Genomic DNA, 9,635 nt, shown 5'->3' on the forward strand with positions numbered 1-9,635 from the left:
GAGAGAGAGAGAGAGAGAGAGAGAGAGAGAGAGAGAGAGAGAGAGAGATAAAGATTTGCCTAGTCTTTAACATGAGACATGGAAGCAGCTCCCTGAGGAGAGATTGAGACAGGGGGTGTAAGCTATGCGCCATGATGCCTGCCACAGGGCAGGGTTCACAATGGCTCCGTGAATTCACTGCTGCCTGCCTGCTGTGTACCAGGATCAGCTAGGCAATTTGCAAATTTTACTCCATTTAATCCTTCTAATGTCCTGTTGGTTTTTTTTTATGTAAACATTTCCTGCTTCTCTTCGTGAAGCAGCTAGGCTCAGTGGTAGGACCCAGACTCAAATCAGAAGAGCTGTAAATGAAGGAAAGGCTCTTCTCTCCTGTGCCAGCTCAACAGACCTGGCCTGGTAGTTCTGCTGCACAGGGACCGCAGGACCTCAGCTCCTCTGGTGTTGGTGCAACAAACAAGGCTTCCATTCCCAAAGCCTCTTCACAGAGCAGACCTCAGCACAGACCTCCTGGACCACAGGGGGACTGGCATGTGAGGATGGCAGCCGAATGCTTCTGGGGCTCCCACACTGACTCTCCATCATCTGTTACAATCATTGACCAGAATCATTCATCATGGGGCTATACCTATACAAGGGAAGCTGGAATACATAGTCTCTGGCTGTATGTGCTCATGTTAAACCGTGTCTTCAAAAAAGGGTGGTGCTCAGAGGAGACCCAAGCACCTCTGGCTCTCCAGCTCTGGACCAACTCTGCATCATTTTTGAAGTTTTACCAGGGAGCTTTTGCTTAGCTTAAAGCGGTATTTCTTAATTTCAAGACTATTATCCGAAGTAGCATATGGTTCCGTCAGTAGAATACTTGCCTAGCGTGCACAAAGCCCTGGACTCTATCTTCAGCACTTGGGAGGCAGAGACAGGAGTATCAGAAGTTCAAGGCCATCCTTGACGATACAGGGAGTCCGAGGTCAGCCTAGTATAGATGAGACTCTGTCTCAAACAAATAACAAAGCCCCAAACCAAACCAAACCAACCAAATCACTCAGAAATGAATAAGTTTGCTGGCTGAGTGAGTCTTTGTCCTAGGGTGAGTGTGGCTTGATTTTGTGCAGTGCGGGATGTTGTGATGGGTTGAATATGAAAGGCCAGAGGATCATGTGTTTGAACACTGGTTTCTTAGCTGATAGCGCTGTTTTCATTGGCTTTGGAATGTGTAGGAGGTAGAGTCTGTCTGTCCTGCTTCTGGGATAGAGATGTGAGTTGTGACTAAGCCTTCTGCCTTCTTCCACTGTTGTGATCATGTCTTTCCATTGTGACGGTCTGTCATATCAAACCATAGGGCAAAATACACCCTTGTCTTCCCTGTTACAAAAGTTACCAATGCCTTGGAGTTAAGGGAGGCAAATAGTCCTTACTTGTAAACCTCTGATTTAAAGCAATAATAGAGGTCTGATGACTGCAGAAGCAAGATCCCTAGGGACAGCCACTCTCCATCTCTCAGGATCCATCCCAGGAGTCCACTCTCCAAGCCTCTGCCAATAACAGAGGTGGCCCAGGTTACAGCGCCTCTCACAGACCAGGAGCTGAGAGCAGGCAGCATCCCTGTACCACATGGGCCCCTGACTTGATTGTGTCAAGACCCAGCCCAGAATCTAGAAACCTGGACCCAAAGGAATCAAAGCATCAAGACTTAAAGGGAAGAAGAAAGGGCCAGCAAGATGGCTCCGCAGGTAAAGGTGCTTTACCTACCAAGCCTAATGACCTGGGTTTAATCTCCAGAATCCATGTAGGGGAGGAGAGAGTTGACTTCTCTAAGTTGTCCTCAGACCCCCACATGTTCATCATGGAGTATGTGCCCTTACACATACGTACACAAACAGCAAATAGATAAAATGTAACAAATTTTTTTTTTTTTTAAAAAGGCAGTTTACAGCCAGACATCATTACAAAGGGAAAGGCTGCCATACAGAAAAGCGGGCACGTGACAAGCGATTCTCACGAGGCGAGGAAAGCTGCCAGCAAAGGGCTGCTAGCTTTAGTGTGTAACGAGTTTATAAGAACTCCCAAGTAACACCCACAACCCCAAATAGATTACTGGCCCAAGTACATGGCCACCCGACCCATAGGAACCACAAATGTAATTAGGAAACTAACATGGAGACATGCCTTCCCTCACTGGCGATAAAGGTAGGCATTTGGACAAAGCCCCAGGCCTCAGGCACACGGAGGAAGGGGCATTAACGTGTGGAGATGGCTGACGATGTGTGGTGGGGCTGTGAGCTGTATGCTTGAGATGGCATTGGGGGGAGGGCAGGGACCCCCCCCCCAGGGGCAAGCAGACAATTGTCAACTCACGTCACACTTGCGGAGACGCTCCCCCGGAGGCCAGAGAGATAATTGCGGGGATGCTGTCCCCGGAAAGCAATCTGAAATACAAAAATATATATTTGTAGCAAAATAATTAGAACCAACCTAAGTGTTTGAACGTGGGGGAATGCTTAAGTAAACGGTGGCCTACCCACCGGAGAGACTACTGCAGCCATTAAAAAGTAACGTTTGCGAGGAACGTGCAAAGGAACGCTCCCAGGGAGTGAAAAGCAGGATCCTAATAGGTAATATAACACGATCCAATTCCAGCCATGCAGAATAAAGACATCACACCATATTAAAAAAGGCAATGAAACTACGTGCATTAAAAATAATGGAAGGCCCTGCCTTCAGCATCGGCCTCAGCTGTCGTTGCCTGGTGGGTGCAGGCATAGCTTTCTTTGTTTTATTTACTCTTATTTTATACATTTCTCCCTACCTGGATTGCTTTTCATTGCCAGACAGACATATTTCGCAAAACCCTCGCAAAGCGCAGAGGGTTTGTGGTGAATGATCGGTGCACGACCCAGGACTGCACCACGGTTAGCAAACTGTGAAAACTAAATGACAGAGAAGAAGTCAGGTTTGCTGACAGCACCCTGCCTCTGTGTTCTCCCAGCCCAGGGACCCCTCACCAGGTATGTGGTTGGAGGTAGGTGTGAATAAATTCATGCAGGCAAGAAGGTGTTGGCCACCAGGGACTCTGCTTGCGTTCACGGGGGTACATGCTGAACTGTAGACACACACTGTAGGTTGATAGATACATGTGCGAAGGCATCTCTCCTGGGAACCAACCCGGGCTAGAGCTAGATTTCACATTAACAACACAGCAGCTATTCTGAGTGTTAAGTCTCTGACTGTCACATATGCAGGGTCTTTAGATGTCCCCCTTTGTGCCTTTGGTCCCAGCTTAATTACTGGTTGTGTCCTGGTTTGGGTGAGAAGTCACAGGGTTCCCTGTTCCTCCTGTCCTCTGAAGGACATGCTCTGTGGTGGCTGGCCTCAGGAGTGCCTGGATCTTCCACTTGGTTGTCAGGATTTAGTAAAGACAAATGGCTACTTAGGGGATCATGGGCTGTTGTGGACTTCTTGGACAATTCAAGGGCCATCAGGAGGTCATGGAGCACGCCAAGTTTCCTCAGAATGGGTGCATCTAAGGTCACTCATCTGCATATGTGGCTCATGGCCTGCTAGAAGCTAAGTTCTCAACAGCAACTTCAGGCACATTGGGCAGGAGCACGGCTTCCGCCACTTGATCAAACCTAACCAGCCCTTCTGAGCTGGCTGGACATGGCCATATTGCTGATCCCCAACTGGTGGATTCTGGGGTAGCCAGTCACATGGGGGTGGTATGTTGACTGGTTTTTTGTCTCTGAGACAAACATTTGAGCAAATCACACTGAAGGAGGAAAGACTTATTTGGGCTCACGGTTTCAGTCAATAGCAGACATGGTTGTTCTGTGGTAAGGTGGAGTGTCATGGTCAAGGCAGAGTGTATCTAAGGAAAGTTGTCCACTTTATGCTGGCCATGAAATAGAGGGCGAGAGAATAGGGTACCAGGAGGAATAAGACACCACTTCAGGACATACCCCAGTGAGCTACAACTTCCAACCGGACCCCACCTAATAGCTGCTGTCATCTCTTTTTCAATAATGTCACCCCAAAAATGTAGTCACCAAGAGGTTAACACATGGAGGTCAGAACCCCCCCCCCAATCTAAATCCAATCACCATCCAAGTCCAGTTGGCTGTCAACCAAGCTGTTAACATGTGAGCCTACGTGGGCATTTCAGATTCAAACCCTCCTGGGTGGCCCCTGACTCTGGACCAGGAAATCCCCCTTTCCCCTGAACTTTGTCCTTAGTTGGGTTCTTGCTATGACCCCAAGTTTTTATGGGGATCTTCCTACCTATAATTGAATCTTCTGCAGAAAGTCACTTGCTTTGCGTGGAGGTGTGACTTGCATGGTCTGACACCACTGTGGGGCAGGTTCTCTAATTGAAATGGTAATCCGAAGTCTGGACACATCTTAGGGAGGCTGTGGTCATCTATACTGAGCAGGGTGGGGCAAAATAATAGTGTTGATCACAGGATCCTGGGAGTCCCTCAGCACTTGGCCAGCTTTAAGCGCAGGCACCAGTGATCATTCCTGCCCTACCCATGTGGAGATCCAATGCCACGTTAAAGTGTCAGAATCCCTAAGCCAGGCTCATTCCTACCTGTGATATAGTTGCTGTGGGGCCTTCGACATGCAGCCCACGTGCTGGAGCCTTTAGTGTTCCACTTTCAAATGGGATCACGGTCCCAACAGCCTGGGCAGTCGTAGGGATCCTGAAGTTAGAGTGGATATCAGGGATCGAAAGGAACCGAAGCTTCAGGGGAGTGGCTCACTCATGCTGAAAGCAGGGCCCCTTCCCAGGGGATGGAGAGCAGCTACCCACCTCTCCTCTGGGTCTGTGTTCTGGGGTAGGGGGCCCCTGGCTTGGCTGCCTTCTCTTATTACTTCCTATCATCTTTTCGTATATATAACATTTTATTATTTATTTTAATATTATGACTGTTCTGTCTGCATGCCAGAAGAGGGTATCATATATATAATTATATATTATATAATTATATATATAATTTTATTATTTATTTTAATATTATGACTGTTCTGTCTGCATGCCAGAAGAGGGTATCATATATATAAGTATATATATATATAATTATATATTATATAATTATATATATATAATTTTATTATTTATTTTAATATTATGACTGTTCTGTCTGCATGCCAGAAGAGGGTATCATATATATATAAGTATATATATATATATATATATAATTTTATTATTTATTTTAATATTATGACTGTTCTGTCTGCATGCCAGAAGAGGGTATCAGATCCCTATGGTCACGAGCCACCATGTGGTTGCTGGGAATTGAACTCAGGACCTCTGGAAGAGCAGTTAATGCTCTTAACCATTGAGCCATCTCTCCACCCTCCTTTTCATATATGTGTATATATCTATCTCTATCTATATATAAAACTATTTCTTTTATTTTTTGAAATTAAAATATAATTACATCATCTCCCCCTCCCTTCCCTCCCATCCCACTCCTCACTTTTTTCTTTCAAATTCACGGCCTCTTATCTCAGTAATTGTTACATGCATATGTATGTGTATGCATATATAACTGCTTATCTACATGAATATTCCTAAATACATAAATACAACCTGCCTAGTGTACATAGCTGTAGACACTAATGTTACTTGTATATATGTTTTTAGGGATGGCCATTTGGTATATAGCCAACTCTTCTCTGGGAAAGACCACTCCCATCTGGTATTGCCTTGTTGCCTGTGGGTCTTTGTATAAGGTTATGTCCTAGCGTCCTTTTAAGGAGAAAGCTATGTAGGTGGAGCAGCCACAGCTCAGCCTTGACCTGTAGTGAGCCCTCCTTGCTCGTATTGTGGGACTTAGCTGCCAGTTACATGTGTAGGGGTTCCTGGGGCTTGCCCCAACTCTGAGGTGGAGGCCCAGGTGAGGGACTGCTGAGGTGGACTTGTGTCTAGGGCTCTGACATGGAGACTTGGACCATGGGCAGGGCTATGGTCTAGCAAGCATAGATGTTTTGTTGTCTCTGCTTCCTGGCTTATGATGCCATAGCTTATAGGAGGATCAGAAGTGCTTTTTTTAACCTCAGCTGAACTTCGAGTGAAACAGAAAATTCCTGGAGGCATCTTTAGATACATATGTTGGACAGAGACATCTAGGGAGGTACTTAGAGGCTCCTGTTTCGGCTGTAGTAGGCTGGTTGCTGGTCTACAATGACAACACAGCTCTAGGTAATGAGAAACCCATAGTGGTTCTCTGGGTTTCTTGTTCCATACGATGATCCAGGAAGTCATGTTATCTTCACTGGAAAGGCTTCTTCTATGTTAACTCAGGTCTGTGTTTCCCTCAGCTACTGGATTAAGCTTGAGCAGCGGTGTAGCCACCGTGTCTTAGGAATAGGTTCCATGTTAGGCCAGATAACTGGAAGCCAAGGAGCCTGCTCTTGCCTGTGGGTGGGTCTTGTCCAGCTCACGGAAGGCCACGGGTGCAGGATGGGTTTCTCTGAGGATCTTGTCTTCCTGCTGCAGTATCAGCACCCACCTGCCTGACTTGCCTTGAAGATCTCAGGCTTGCTGGACCCACCATCCTGTGTACCACTTGCTTGGGACAAATGTTTTCAGTAAACGAATGTGTCCTGCTGTTGACATCTCTGGAGAGATTGGGCTGCTGCAGCCTGCAGAGTTGAGTGTCACAGCTCCATCCAATCATACCTGCATGGAAGGTTCTATAGCCAGGCCTGGGGGCAGCCTGCTTCTGAGGCCTTTTACACTCACTGAGTAAAATGGGTGGTGTGGCCGAGTAGGGAGGCCGGGAATGTAGCAGAGCCACACTCACAGACAGAGAGGGCATCGGAGGCTGAGGAGCAGGAGAAATGCCACTTAGTGCAGTACTCAGTTGTCAGTTTGTCATCCCCACAGTCAGGAGCCATTGGGGCTTGGCCAGACCTCCAGGCAGATGTGCGAACTGTGATGAGGAGGTATGGAGTGGCTTGCTTTTAAAGGGAGGCTCTCTGGGCTCATTCTAAGAAGGACCCTTTAGCTCAGCTCAAAGTCATACTGGCTGGGCTTTAAGCATCTGTGAGTTTTCTGTGTGTCTCTCTCAGGCTCCCAACCCTGCAGATACCACCCAATGCAAGGGAAGACAGCAAAAGGGAATGTCCTATGCAGGAATGGAGAAGACCATCTTGAAGTTCTAGGTTTCATAGAGAGCTTGGTGCTAGTCAGTCTCATGGTCAGTTTCTGCTCCAGGCTGGGGGAGGGGGGTGGGTATTGAGTATGGTTAAGCCAGGGCTGGAAACCCCATTCTCACCAGGGCACATACCTGCCCAAGGTAGATGCCAGGGACATTCTGAGGGCTCATTCTTTCCTTGTCACTGCAGGCAGGGAAACTGAAAGGGAGGGGGAGAAGAAGAAGAAAGAGGCAGGGGTAGTGGAGAGAGAGAGAGAGAGAGAGAGAGAGAGAGAGAGAGAGAGACTGGACCAGCACCTATCTCATGATATTCAGAATCTTATGCACACATAGAACCCTGAGGGGGTTTCTGAGCACCCAAGCTTGGCACTGAAAGGCTGGTTGCTGTGATCTCCCACCCCATGGTTTGCCTTTTACAGACCACTTCATCCTTTATGTGGAGAATGAACCCAGACCACTGCCAGGACTTCAGGGAGCCTGATCCAGTTCAGAGGACCCTCCTCCAAAGTCCAGTTAGGGCAGAGAGGCAGTAAGGGACCTGCCTTTGCTCTGGAATGAGAGCCCCTTCTCTCTGTAGCCATGGCCTTTCTGCCTAGGCCTCTGAGGGCCACTGGAGCCTCTGAGACATGCCACCTTGGACTCATGTCTTCCAGTGCTTGGTCAAGCTGTTGGAATAGATTAGAGGAGTAACATCCTCAGGTCTTCTGCTAGATTCCGTTTCACAGGGACAGGAGTGCTGGGCACGACTGTGCCCACTGTGACACACATGCCACACTCTTCTTCTTCTGTCAGGCTTCTTCACAGAACAGGAAGGACAGGGCTTCAAGACCACCTCCTCATGCAGACTGGCTAGGTAGGCATGCTGCCTGCAGTGCTGGAGTCTAGGGGAAGACAGGACCAGGGAAAGTATAGTTGCTCTGGGCAATAGAGAGCCTAGCTCTGGGGAAGACACCATCGTGGGGCAGGATGCTCTCCACTGGATCCCTCAGCAGGAGGAGCTGGCACATGATGTAAGAGCAGCCACACCAGCTATTGTAAAAGGCAGTTCCTAGAGCACAAGGTCTTGGTCCATCAGAGGTTCCAAGGCAGAGCTGGTACTCAGCCTGGGCTCCTGCACTAGCCCAGAGATGCTGTCTATTCACAGTGTTGACGACCCACTGGATACAGGTGGGACCTTCACAGGTTCTGAATCCCATCTTGAGGCTTAGCACCTAACAAAGTAGTGCTCAGAAAAACCAAAGCCCCAGACACTGCTTTGATGTCTGTGCTGGCCCCGGTCTAGGACCACATTCAACTGTGCAGGATCCGTGTGTGCCTGTGAGCCCCCAAAGGCAGTGCAAAGCAATTATCCAAACTAGAGGTAAACAGCCTCCGGCATGTCAGGCAATGTGTATCCCCCCCACCCACAAACCAGGGGACATTTCTGCTTCTGTCACTGGCAGATAGTCTAAGGCTATTTCTGATTTACTCCCCTGTCTTAGCTTGCTGGTGGGTCACTCTCTTCTACTTCTCAGAGGGCCAACACCATGCTTCGAAAATGTCTCTGTGGCATTGTTTACACCCACACAGGGCTCTGAGCACTGCTGAGTCCCTTGGATTAGGCAAGCAAGTCCCCTGTGACCTCCTACCTCTTGTCTTTGTGGTGGATGCTCTGCTCCTGCAGAAACTCTCACAGTCAGGAGCTATTGCTTGCTTTGTCCTCTGGCTTTGTAGGACCTCTGTCCTGACATCACAGGAGTTTTGCTCCCTGTGTAATTCCAACTACTCCAGACCTACATCATAGTACCCAGAACCATGGGGACACCCTTAGCTGGAAAGTCTCCTGACAACAGAGGTCCCCACCCTCCCTCCTCTCCCTCCCTCCTCCTCTCACCCTCTCTCCCTCCCTCCTCCTCTCTCTCCCTCCCTCCTCCTCTCCCTTCCTTCTTCCTTTCCTTCCCTCCCTTTCTCCGTCTCTCCCTCCCTCCCCCGTCCTTACTTCCCTCCCTCCTTCATTCCCTCCCTCCCTCTCTCCTCTCCCTCCCTCCTCCTCTTCCTTTTCCTGTTCCTTCCTCCTTCCCTCTTCCTCCTTTCCTCTCTTTCTCCTTCCCTCTCTTCCTTCCTCCCTCTTGTCTTCTCTCCCTCCCTCCCTCCTTCATCCCCCTCTCCTCCCTCCATTCTCCACTTTCCCCTCCTTCCTCTTTCCATCCTGCCACCCTCATACTCCATGCCATATTCTCTAAATCTCTTCAGCATTTGCAAGAGAAAGGAGGGTTGTGTTTAGGGGGTGTTCTTTGGAGTCAGGGCCTCCTGACACTGGCAGCCCCCTGTAGCTAGGTGCCACTGGTTATGACATTTCTGCTCTGCCTTCCTCTCAGCCCCATGTGGCAGCAGCCCAGGGTGACAAAGGAAATCCACCTGCAAAGTGAGGGGGTGGCAGGCAGTCCCCAGGCCTCCAAGCCCTGAAAGCTCTTCTATTTATAACACCAGCCCCACGTC

Source organism: Mus caroli, chromosome 15 (genome assembly GCF_900094665.2).
Source record: "Mus caroli chromosome 15, CAROLI_EIJ_v1.1, whole genome shotgun sequence".
Taxonomy (NCBI): Eukaryota; Metazoa; Chordata; class Mammalia; order Rodentia; family Muridae; genus Mus; species Mus caroli.